The 12,068-nt window shown below is 49.9% G+C and overlaps 2 long non-coding RNA genes across 10 annotated transcripts; one reads left to right on the plus strand and one right to left on the minus strand.

Annotated features, from left to right (window-relative positions):
* The first annotated feature begins 1,546 nt into the window (after positions 1 to 1,546).
* LOC127003002 (uncharacterized) lies at positions 1,547 to 4,374 on the plus strand. Of its 6 annotated transcripts, XR_007756814.1 has the most exons (6): positions 1,547 to 1,965; positions 2,032 to 2,221; positions 2,688 to 2,905; positions 3,106 to 3,241; positions 3,714 to 3,781; positions 3,850 to 4,374. It is a non-coding gene; the product is annotated as an uncharacterized LOC127003002 (long non-coding RNA). The 6 variants fall into 6 exon arrangements; XR_007756817.1 differs by lacking the exons at positions 3,714 to 3,781; positions 3,850 to 4,374 and adding an exon at positions 3,376 to 3,419; XR_007756815.1 differs by lacking the exon at positions 3,850 to 4,374 and having other exon boundaries at positions 1,549 to 1,965; positions 3,714 to 3,832.
* LOC127003004 (uncharacterized) lies at positions 2,115 to 3,703 on the minus strand. 4 transcript variants are annotated; one of them, XR_007756822.1, is made up of 4 exons: positions 3,542 to 3,703; positions 3,200 to 3,273; positions 2,734 to 2,931; positions 2,115 to 2,199 (listed from the first exon to the last, which is right to left on the minus strand). It is a non-coding gene; the product is annotated as an uncharacterized LOC127003004 (long non-coding RNA). The 4 variants fall into 4 exon arrangements; XR_007756821.1 differs by having other exon boundaries at positions 3,474 to 3,703; XR_007756819.1 differs by lacking the exon at positions 3,200 to 3,273 and having other exon boundaries at positions 2,734 to 2,937.
* Positions 4,375 to 12,068: the final 7,694 nt, after the last annotated feature.

The raw sequence follows: 12,068 nt of genomic DNA on the forward strand, positions 1-12,068 counted from the left end.
CCCTTTGCCGCCCTTTGCCTCGAGCTGGGATACGCTTGTTCCTGTCGCTGTTATACCCCCCTCCTGTAACCCCCTCCCCTCCCCCCCACCTTACCCTGTTACTCTCCCTATTACGCACTTACACTCTCTTTCGCTGCCCCCCCCCCCCTCTCTCTCTCTCTCTCTCTCTCTCTCTCTCTCTCTCTCTCTCTCTCTCACACACATAGACACACTTATTTTATCGTATATTTTTGATTTCCTCTTCCTCTTCTCTTTTCTGTTTTTTTTTGTGTGTTTTTTTACTTCTTCCTTCCTCTTTATCGTTTTCTCTCCTCGTTCTCCTTTTCTTCCTCTTCTATTTCATCTCCTTTTTTCTTCTCTTCCTTTTTTCTTTTTCCTACTCATCTTTCTCTCCTCTTCCATCTCTTTCTCTTCCTCTTCTATCTCAAGTAATCTCCTTTTTTCTTCTCTCCCCCTTTTTCTCTTTTTCCTCCTCATCTGTCTCTCCTTTCCCTTCTCTTTCTCTTCCTACAACTTTTTATTTTTATTTTATCCCTCTTTCTCCTTTTTTTTTCCTGCTTTCTTTTTCTCTCCCTCCTCCTCCTCCTCCTCCTACTTTTTCTCCTCCAGTTCCTCCTAATCCTTGTCTTTCTTTTTCTTCCCTCCTTCCTCTCTCCCCCCCCCCCCCTACATCACGCCACGCCACGCCCCCCCGTCACCGGAACCAATCTCGGCGCCACACGAAGGAAGGGGATTAGATTAAGCAGACACGCTGATATGTCTGTTATTTGTCCAAGGGGGGGGGGGGGCAAGGGGGAGCATGAGGTGAGTCCCCCCCCCCCCTAGTCCTCCCCTTTGGACATGATAAGGGGTAGAGTGAAAGGGGGCAGGGGGAAGGGGGGTTGGTCAGACACGCCCCTCGTCGGCAATGCGTGGTTAAGGAATACATAGGTTACGCCCCGTTACGGTTATCAGTGGTTACGGTTATCGGTGGTTACGGTTTTCAGTGTTACGGTTTTCAGTGTTACGGTTTTCAGTAATTTTCTAGTATCCGTTTATAGGTTTGTTTACGTTTTGCTTTGTATCAGTTTTATCGTCTCCATTTGTTTGCTTTCTCCTCCTTGTTCTATTCCCCTTTTCTATCTTTTTTTCGTGTTTTCTCCTTTCCCTTCCTTCTCCTTCCTCCTTCCTCTTCGTTTTTCTCTCCTCCTCGTCCTTGTTTTCGTCCTTTTCCTTCTCTATCTCTCTTTTTACTCTCCTTTAAAGTTATTCTCTCCTCCTCTCTTCGTTTCTTCGTAAAGTATAGAAATTGATGTATGTTCCAGGTCGCAGGAAAGGGGAGGGAAGGGGAGGGTAAAGGTATGGAAGGGTAGGGAAGGAAGGAAGAGGAGGAGAACAGTAGGGAAGAGGAGGTAGAGGGAGGTGGTGGCTGAGTTCTTAAAATGCGTTGAGGAGGACCCAGGTTCGCTTCCCGCCCGGCGCTACAAGCTACCGAGTGGACTGTAAGACTAGGGAAAAGGGAGATAGAAAAGGGTATAGACTAGAGAGTATAAGGAGGAGAAAGGGAGAGAAAGAAAACAGTGGAAAGGGAGAAGAAACATGTACAGTGGAGGAAGAAAGGGAGAAGGGAGAGAAAGAAGAGATAGGGAAGAGAAAAAATGGTGAGAGAAAATTAAAGAAAAGGGAGAGAAAAAAACTTGCTACCCTGATGACCGCATAAGAGCATAAGGAGGAGGAGGAGGAGAACGAGGAGGAAGGAAAGAAATGAAAAAAAAAACAAAGAAAAGAAGCAGGAGGGATAAAATAAGAAAAAAAAGTTGTAGAAAAAGGAAAAAGGAGAAAGAAAAAAAGGAAATTGCCTTCCACGGCTAACGAGCTCCACCTGCCCGGGTTTGTTGTTCGGAGTTTGCTCTCCTAGGTGAATTGCCTTCCACGGCTAACGAGCTCCACCTGCCCGGGTTTGTTGTTCGGAGTTTGCTCTCCTAGGTGAATTGCCTTCCACGGCTAACGAGCTCCACCTGCCCGGGTTTGTTGTTCAGGTTGCTCTCCTAGGTGAATTGCCTTCCACGGCTAACGAGCTCCACCTGCCCGGGTTTGTTGTTCGGAGTTTGCTCTCCTAGGTGAATTGCCTTCCACGGCTAACGAGCTCCACCTGCCCGGGTTTGTTGTTCGGAGTTTGCTCTCCTAGGCGAATTGCCTTCCACGGCTAACGAGCTCCACCTGCCCGGGTTTGTTGTTCGGAGTTTGCTCTCCTAGGTGAATTACCTTCCACGGCTAACGAGCTCCACCTGCCCGGGTTTGTTGTTCAGTTTGCTCTCCTAGGCAGGTGCCTTCCACGGCTAACAGGCTCCACCTGCCCGGGTTTGTTGTTCGGAGTTTGCTCTCCTAGGTGAATTGCCTTCCACGGCTAACGAGCTCCACCTGCCCGGGTTTGATGTTCAGGTTTGCTCTCCTAGGTGAATTGCCTTCCACGGCTAACGAGCTCCACCTGCCAGGTTTGTTGTTCAGGTTGCTCTCCTAGGTGAATTGCCTTCCACGGCTAACAGGCTCCACCTGCCCGGGTTTTTTGTTAGGAGTTTGCTCTCCTAGGAGAATTGCCTTCCACGGCTAACGACCTCCACCTGCCCGGGTTTGTTGTTCAGGTTGCTCTCCTAGGTGAATTACCTTCCACGGCTAACGAGCTCCACCTGCCCGGGTTTGTTGTTCAGGTTTGCTCTCCTAGGTGAATTGCCTTCCACGGCTAACGAGCTCCACCTGCCCGGGTTTGTTGTTCGGAGTTTGCTCTCCTAGGTGAATTGCCTTCCACGGCTAACGAGCTCCACCTGCCCGGGTTTGTTGTTCGGAGTTTGCTCTCCTAGGTGAATTGCCTTCCACGGCTAACGAGCTCCACCTGCCCGGGTTTGTTGTTCGGAGTTTGCTCTCCTAGGTGAATTGCCTTCCACGGCTAACGAGCTCCACCTGCCCGGGTTTGTTGTTCGAGTTTGCTCTCCTAGATGAATTGCCTTCCACGGCTAACGAGCTCCACCTGCCCGGGTTTGTTGTTCAGGTTTGCTCTCCTAGGTGAATTGCCTTCCACGGCTAACGAGCTCCACCTGCCCGGGTTTGTTGTTCAGGTTGCTCTCCTAGGTGAATTGCCTTCCACGGCTAACGAGCTCCACCTGCCCGGGTTTGTTGTTCGGAGTTTGCTCTCCTAGGTGAATTGCCTTCCACGGCTAACGACCTCCACCTGCCCGGGTTTGTTGTTCGGAGTTTGCTCTCCTAGGTGAATTGCCTTCCACGGCTAACGAGCTCCACCTGCCCAGGTTTGTTGTTCAGGTTGCTCTCCTAGGTGAATTGCCTTCCACGGCTAACGAGCTCCACCTGCCCGGGTTTATTGTTAGGAGTTTGCTCTCCTAGGCGAATTGCCTTCCACGGCTAACGAGCTCCACCTGCCCGGGTTTGTTGTTCAGGTTGCTCTCCTAGGTGAATTGCCTTCCACGGCTAACAGGCTCCACCTGCCCGGGTTTGTTGTTCGGAGTTTGCTCTCCTAGGCGAATTGCCTTCCACGGCTAACGAGCTCCACCTGCCCGGGTTTGTTGTTCGGAGTTTGCTCTCCTAGGTGAATTGCCTTCCACGGCTAACGAGCTCCACCTGCCCGGGTTTGTTGTTCGGAGTTTGCTCTCCTAGGTGAATTGCCTTCCACGGCTAACGAGCTCCACCTGCCCGGGTTTGTTGTTCAGAGTTTGCTCTCCTAGGTGAATTGCCTTCCACGGCTAACGAGCTCCACCTGCCCGGGTTTGTTGTTCGGAGTTTGCTCTCCTAGGTGAATTGCCTTCCACGGCTAACGAGCTCCACCTGCCCGGGTTTGTTGTTCAGAGTTTGCTCTCCTAGGTGAATTGCCTTCCACGGCTAACGAGCTCCACCTGCCCGGGTTTGTTGTTCGGAGTTTGCTCTCCTAGGTGAATTGCCTTCCACGGCTAACGAGCTCCACCTGCCCGGGTTTGTTGTTCGGAGTTTGCTCTCCTAGGTGAATTGCCTTCCACGGCTAACGAGCTCCACCTGCCCAGGTCTGTAGCCGGCAGATCTCCGGCACCACCGTCGGGGCACCGGGGGACGCCTAGGCGCCCTGCCGGGAGCCCTTCAGTCCTCCCATGCTCACCAGGGAGACCTTGGGCTCGCTGGCGCTGCCCCGCCCCGCCGGGGCGAGACGGGCGAATGCAAGAACTCGCTTCTTAAAACTACCAGACTGGATTATGAAATTAATCATAAATACCGTAAAGGCGCCGGTGTCCGCGTTTATCTGTTCTGGGATGGGATGGCCGGGCCTGGGACACGCGCGCCAGCACCCCGAGGAACCCTCGCCACGGCTTGCGGCGCAGCATCAGTTTCCCTTTTTCTTTCTCAGCTCCAATTTTCTTTTTTATTGTATTTTCCTTCTCTGATTAACTGATTAATTAATTTTACGTTGCAATAACTAGTTGATCAATTAACATCTTTCATGTACATTGCATTCCCACACCTGCCGAGGGAAAACAGCAGTGAGTGTGCTGACGCTCACGAGGACGGCCCGCTAATGTTTCCTAACACTTGCATTGGGCTCCCTGTAGTCGTCTGTTTCTTTATTTTTCTCTTCTCTATTTCATTTTATTTCTCCATTTTTTTCATCCCTGCTCTCCATCTTCATATTTCTTTCTTTTTCTTGCCCCCTCCCCCCTTCTCTCTCTCTCTCTCTCTCTCTCTCTCTCTCTCTCTCTCTCTCTCTCTCTCTCTCTCTCTCTCTCTCTCTCTCTCTCTCTCTCTCTCTCTCATTAACTCATTGGGTGGTATAACACGCCCAAGTTTGCACTGTATACTGAAGGTCATGATTTAACCTTCCCTTCCTGCGCTAAAAAAAAAAAACGACTCTATATTCGCTCAAAAAGGGGATCAAAGATGAGCTCCGGGGGGCAACATGAACCAAGCAATATTGCGCCACTATAAAACACTTGCCTGCGCCATAACGCGGTGGGGCCGACCAACTTATCTTACCGAGCTATCCCATCCCATCGGCACTATAGACCGTACGTAAAAAAAATAAAGGGGGGAGGGGGAGGGTTAGGTAAGGAAGGTGACGGAGGGGGTAGGGAAAGCAGGGTAGGGGGGGGAGGGGGGGGGGTAAGGGCTGACTTTCTGCTCCTGATGCTGCTGACAATTACACGTTAGGCCTCTTAGTCCGAGTGTTGACAGCCGTGACGCAGCTACCCCCTCCCCCTTCCCCCTCTCTCCCCCTTCCCTCTCCCCCCCCACTTCTCCGTCACTTCCTACCTCCTCTCCCTTTTTCTTGTTTCCTTTCCTCCTCTTCTGTCTCTTCTTTGCTTCTTTCCTCTATCTCATTCTCTTCCTCTTCCTCTTTCTCCTTTTCCTCTTATACTTCAAATCGTTGCTGTACAGTTTATTTTTTTCCTGTTTGTGTTTTTGTTTTTCTTTCTCCTCCTCTTCCTCTTATTTTTATTACTTCCTCTATTTTTTTTCTCCTCTGTCTTCCTCCTCTTCCTCTTCCTTCCTCTAATATTCCTCCTCTTCCTTTTTCTCTTCATTTTCCTTCACTATCTCTCATATGTCCTAATCTTTTATCTTCCCTAATTTTTTCTTCTAATCTCACATGTTCTAATCTCATGTATTCAAATCTAATATGTGTTCTAATTTCATCTCTTCTAATCTTATGTATATCCTTATCTCATCTCTTATCCCATCTCTTCTAATCTCTTGTGTTCTAATCTTATGTATATCCTTATCTCATCTGTGTCCTAATCCTAATCCCATCTCTTCTAATCTCTAAATCTCTTGTGTTCAAATCTCTCATGTGTTCTAATTTCCCATGTGGTCGAAGTCGGCAAACACACATACGAACACGTGTCTTGTAGAGCGAGTGTCATTCTTACGGGTCATTTGTTCGTGGCCAACCATGCGGCGACGGCTTGGTGGTGGTGATGGAGGTGGTGGAGATGAGGGTGGTGGTGATGGTGGTGATGGTGGTGATGAAAACCCTACTTGTTCTTGCTTCCTTCTTATTCCTCTTTCTCTCCTTCCTTATTTTTTTTGGTCACTTCTTTCTTCTTCCTTTCTTCTCCTCTTCCTTCTTCTTCCTTCTCCTTTTCTTTTTTCTATTTGTTCTTATTTTTCTTTTTCCTCCTTTATTCTTTTTCTCTTTCTTCTCTTTCACTTAGTTGGTGATGAAAACGGAGGAAATTAGGTGATGTGTGTGTGTGTGTGTGAGAGAGAGAGAGAGAGAGAGAGAGAGAGAGAGAGAGAGAGAGAGAGAGAGAGGGCCCAGTAGCGGTGATGAGGGAAGGAAGGGAAGATAGGAAGTACTGGTGATGAAAGTGGTGGTGGTGGCGGTGGTGGTGATGGGAGGTGTGGAGATAACGGCGGTGGTGGTGGTGGTGAGGGAGGAGATGGGTATGGGAGATAATGGTGGTGATGGAGGGTGGTTGGTGATGAGGGAAGAGGTGGTGGTTGTGATGATGGTGGTGGTGGTGGTGGTGGTGGTGATGGTGGTGGTGGTGGTGGTGGTGGTGATGGTGGTAATGAAGTGTTTTTAAATGAGTGTATCTGTTTAGCTTTTTAAGAATCATGCCGTTATTTGATTCCTCCTCCTCCTCCTCCTCCTCCTCCTCCTCCTCCTCTTTGTTATTTCATCTTCCTCCTCCTTACCGGTCTTGTTCTCTCTAACTCCTCCTCCTTATTCCTTTTCTTCCTCTTCCTTATTTTATTTTTCTTGTTCTTTTTCTCTACCCCTTTCTTCTTCCTCTACCTACTCTTCTCTTTGCTTTTTTTTTGCATATTTTTGTTTTCCCTCACCTCATACTTCCTCCCATCACCTCACCGATTTCAGTTTTTCTCCATGTCAAATAGAAGAGTCAGGAAATCGAGCAGGAGAAAAGTGTGTGCAGTCGTTGGCTTGGAGCGGCGGCGGTACCAAGGCCTTGTATCCTGGAGCAGCCTCAGACGCACTCTAGTACATAACTTGAACTCTATGGAAAGTAATGCTCTGACAGTTCACCGACTGGCCACGTGTAGCTCTGCCTGTATAGCCAATACGGTCCATTCCGAGTTTCATTTTCCCCATCCCATAAAGAAGAGAAGGAGTGACAGTAAGAGAGGTGGGGAGGAGATGAGGTATCGAGGTGTTGAAAAAGTCTCGTAAAGGGGAAGGAGATGAGGTATCGAGGTGTTGAAAAAGTCTCGTAAAGGGGAAGGAAGGGGAGGAAAGGGGAGGAATGGGGAGTGACAGGAGGGGAGGGTGAGGCGTCGAGGTGTTGAAAAAAAAGTCTCGTCGGATTCCATTGAAGTGAAAGGTGAAGGCGACAAGACTTGATCGATGTAATTCAGCTGTTAAAGACGTAAGTGTGACGAGGGGGGGGCGGGGAGACATGACACCCTCTCCCCCCCGCCCCCATACCCCCTCTCCCCTCCCCTCTCCTCTTCCCCTCTCCTCCTTTTCTTTTCCCCATCCGTTTATAGATGTAATGAAGATGAGAGGGGAGGGTAAGGGAGGCTGGGTGAGGGTAAGGGAGAGAAGGGATGGGATAGAGAAAGAAGTGAGGGGAAGAGAAGGGAAGGGAAGTGGAAGGAGGGAAGCAAGGAAAGGGATGGGAGAGAAAAAGAAAGGAAGGGAAGGTAAGAGAAGGGAGAGAAAAGGGATAGAGGAAGAAGTGAGGGGAAGAGGAGGGAAGGGAAGTGAAGTGGAGGAGGGAAGCAAGGAAAGGGATGGGAAAGAAAAAGAAAGGAAGGGAAGGTAAGAGAAGGGAGAGGAAAGGGATAGGAAAGAAAACGAAGGGAAGGGAGGAGAAGGGAAGGGAAGAGAAAGGAAGGGAGTAGCAGGAAAAGGAGAGGAAATAGAAAAGAAGGGAAGGGAAAATAATGGTATAGGAAAAGAAAGGAAGTGGAAGAGAAAAGGAAGGGAAGGGAAGGGAAGGAAGGAAAGGAAAGGAAGGAAAGGATAGGAAAGGAAAGGGAAAAGAAGAGAAGGGAAAACAATGGTATAGGAAAAGAAAGGAAATGGAAGGGAAGGGAAGGAAAGGAAGGAAAGGAAAGGAAAGGAAAGAAATATTAGCTCTTCCTCCTCCTCCTCCCCCTCCTCCTCCTCCTCTTCCTCTTCCTTCTCCTCCTACGTTCCATCCTAATATTACCGTTTCTGCTTCTCTAAATTACAAGACCTCCTCCTCCTCCTCCTCCTCCTCCTCCTCCTCAAGTCAGGTCACAGGTGCACAGAAGAACAAAAAATAACAAAAAGAAAAACAAAAACAATGAAATAAACAACAGCAATGGCGACGTTCAAATAGGAAGGAGAAAAAAGGTCGAGGAGGAAAGGGAGAAGAATGAGAGGAGGAGGAGGAGGAGGAGGAGGAGGAGGAGGAGGAGCACAAGTGAATGATGGCATAATTTTAAGCCCCGATGCCAGCTGGGTATGAGGGGCTCTTCTTCCTCCTCCTCCTCCTCCTCCTCCTCCTCTTCATCTTCATCTACTTTTCTGTTTCCTCTTGTTTTGGTTCTTGTTTATTTTGTTCTTGTTTTTTCCTTTTTCTCCTGTTTTCGTCTTCCTTTTCCTCCTCCTCCTCCTCCTCCTCCATCTTCTCTTCTTTTATATTTCCTTCTTGTCCTTGTTTTGGTTCTTGTTCTTGTTCTTCTTGTTCTTGTTCTTGTTCTTGTTGTTGTTGTTGTTGTTGTTGTTCTTCTTCTTCTTCTTCTTCTTCTTCTTCCTTCTCCTCCTCCTCCTCTTCAGTTCATCTTTTTCCTCCTAATTTACCTGCTAATATAATTTACATTTTTTTACACTTTTTTCCTCCTTCTCCTCCTCCTCCTCCTCCTCCTCCTCCACATGCCTCCAAAATATACCTCTACGTGTACGTAACAGCTGTGTGTGCGTGTGTGTGTGAGTGTGTGTGTGTGTGCGCGTCAGAGAGAGAGAGAGAGAGAGAGAGAGAGAGAGAGAGAGAGAGAGAGAGAGAGACGCTGATATGAAGTTATTATGACACGAGTAACTTCATTTTGGGAGGAGGAGGAGGAGGAGGAGGAGGAGGAGGATTGTATAGAGAAATAGAAGAAATATCTGAGCAACAAACCAACTCAAGAATTAGCAACAACGGTCTACCTATCCGTGCGAGGCGATGCTATACAGACTTGTACGAGTTTCTTTTCAGACCAAATCATCCGCCACTGGAACAACCTCCCTGTAGAAGTAGTAAGTGAGGAAACAATCGACTCCTTCAAAAATCGCATATGCCTTTCGACCTATCCGTGCGAGGCGATGCTATACAAACACGGGCAGGATTTTTTTTCAGACCAAATCATCCGCCACTGGAACAACCTCCCTGTAGAAGTAGTAACAATCAACTCCTTCAAAAATCGCATATGCCTTTCGACCTATCCGTGCGAGGCGATGCTCCTCAGACACAGGCAGGATATTTTTTCATACCGAATCATCCGCCACTGGAACAACCTCCCTGCAGAAGTAGTAAGTACGGAAACAATCGACTCCTTCAAAAATCGCATATGCCTTTCCGTGTTACCGTGCTTTCAAGAGAGTATATCAGTCAGTTAGTCAGTCAGCCAGTAACCGTTTCTCACACCCCTTCAGTCAGCCAGTTATCGCTTCTCACACCCCTTCAGTCAGTCAGTCAGCCAGTTAACGCTCCTCACACCTCTTCAGTCAGTCAGTTAACGCTCCTCACACCCCTTCAGTCAGCCAGTTAACGCTCCTCACACCCCTTCAGTCAGCCAGTTAACGCTCCTCACACCTCTTCAGTCAGCCAGTTAACGCTCCTCACACCTCTTCAGTCAGCCAGTTAACGCTCCTCACACCTCTTCAGTCAGCCAGTTAACGCTCCTCACACCCCTTCAGTCAGCCAGTTATCGCTCCCCACACCCCTTCAGTCAGCCAGTTATCGCTCCCCGCACCCCGTCAGTCAGCCAGTTATCGCTCCCCACACCCCTTCAGTCAGCCAGTTATCGCTCCCCACACCCCTTCAGTCAGCCAGTTATCGCTCCTCACACCCCTTCAGTCAGCCAGTTATCGCTCCTCACACCCCTTCAGTCAGCCAGTTATCGCTTCTCACACCCCTTCAGTCAGCCAGTTATCGCTTCTCACACCCCTTCAGTCAGCCAGTTATCGCTCCCCGCACCCCTTCAGTCAGCCAGTTATCGCTCCCCACCCTTCAGTCAGCCAGTTATCGCTCCTCACACCCCTTCAGTCAGCCAGTTATCGCTACCCGCACCACTTCACTCAGCGAGTTTTCGCTCCCCACACCACTTCAGTCAGCCAGTTATCGCTCCCCACACCCCTTCAGTCAGCCAGTTATCGCTCCCCACACCCCTTCAGTCAGCCAGTTATCGCTCCTCACACCCCTTCAGTCAGACAGTTATCGCTCCTCACACCCCTTCAGTCAGCCAGTTATCGCTCCTCACACCCCTTCAGTCAGCCAGTTATCGCTCCTCACACCCCTTCAGTCAGCCAGTTAACGCTTCTCACACCCCTTCAGTCAGCCAGTTAACGCTCCTCCACCTTCAGTCAGCCAGGTTATCGCTCCCCACCCCTTCAGTCAGTCAGTTATCGCTCCTCACACCCCTTCAGTCAGCCAGTTATCGCTCTCACACCCTTCAGTCAGCCAGTTACGCCTCACACCCCTCCAGTCAGCCAGTAAACGCTACTCACACCCCTTCAGTCAGCCAGTTATCGCTTCTCACACCCCTTCAGTCAGCCAGTTAACGCACCTCACACCCCTTCAGTCACCCAGTTATCGCTCCCCACACCCCTTCAGTCAGCCAGTTATCGCTTCTCACACCCCTTCAGTCAGTCAGTCAGCCAGTTAACGCTCCTCACACCCCTTCAGTCAGCCAGTTAACGCACCTCACACCCCTTCAGTCAGCCAGTTATCGCTCCTCACACCCCTTCAGTCAGCCAGTTAACGCTCCTCACACCCCTTCAGTCAGCCAGTTAACGCTCCTCACCCCTTCAGTCAGCCAGTTAACGCTCCTCACACCCCTTCAGTCAGCCAGTTAACGCTCCTCACACCCCTTCAGTCAGCCAGTTAACGCTTCTCACACCCCTTCAGTCAGCCAGTTAACGCTCCTCACACCCCTTCAGTCAGCCAGTTAACGCTTCTCACACCCCTTCAGTCAGCCAGTTATCGCGTCTCACACCCCTTCAGTCAGCCAGTTAACGCTTCTCACACCCCTTCAGTCAGCCAGTTAACGCTCCTCACACCCCTTCAGTCAGCCAGTTAACGCTCCTCACACCCCTTCAGTCAGCCAGTTAACGCTCCTCACACCCCTTCAGTCAGCCAGTTAACGCTCCTCACACCCCTTCAGTCAGCCAGTTAACGCTCCTCACACCTCTTCAGTCAGCCAGTTAACGCACCTCACACCCCTTCAGTCAGCCAGTTAACGCACCTCACACCTCTTCAGTCACCCAGTTAACGCTCCTCACACCCCTTCAGTCAGCCAGTTATCGCTCCCCGCACCCCTTCAGTCAGCCAGTTATCGCTCCCCGCACCCCGTCAGTCAGCCACCCGTCCCCCAGTCACACCTCCGCGTCTCCCTCCCCGCCTCGCCACATGCCGACAAATTAACGTGCGAAACAAGACAACCTTAAGAACCTAACATCTGGCCCTTACTCCTCCTCCTCCTCCTCCTCCTGCTTCCTCTTCTTCTGCTTCTGCTTCCTCCTCCTCCTCCCCCTCCTTTTCATACCTCTTCTCCATCTCTCTCTTCCTCTTTTTTCATTTCTTCTCGCTTACCTACCTCCTTCCCCACCTCCCCCTCCTCCTCCTCCTCCTCCTCCTCCTCCTCCTTCTTCCTCCTCCTCCTCGCTAAATCTTCACGTGGTTAGCAGAATGGCGATGAGTGAGAGAGAGAGAGCGAAACGGAGCCATAAATTAAGACGAGAGAGAGAGAGAGAGAGAGAGAGAGAGAGAGAGAGAGAGAGAGAGAGAGAGAGAGAGAAAAAGAGTTTACAAAATTAATTACATCTCATCCTCCTCTTTTTCAACAGCTCCTCTTCCTCCTCCTCCTCCTCCTTCTTCTCCTCCTCCTCCTCCTCCTCCTCCTCCTCCTCGTCGTCGTCGCGTGAT

The sequence above is a fragment of the Eriocheir sinensis genome, chromosome 24 (assembly GCF_024679095.1).
Source record: "Eriocheir sinensis breed Jianghai 21 chromosome 24, ASM2467909v1, whole genome shotgun sequence".
Lineage (NCBI taxonomy): Eukaryota > Metazoa > Arthropoda > Malacostraca > Decapoda > Varunidae > Eriocheir > Eriocheir sinensis.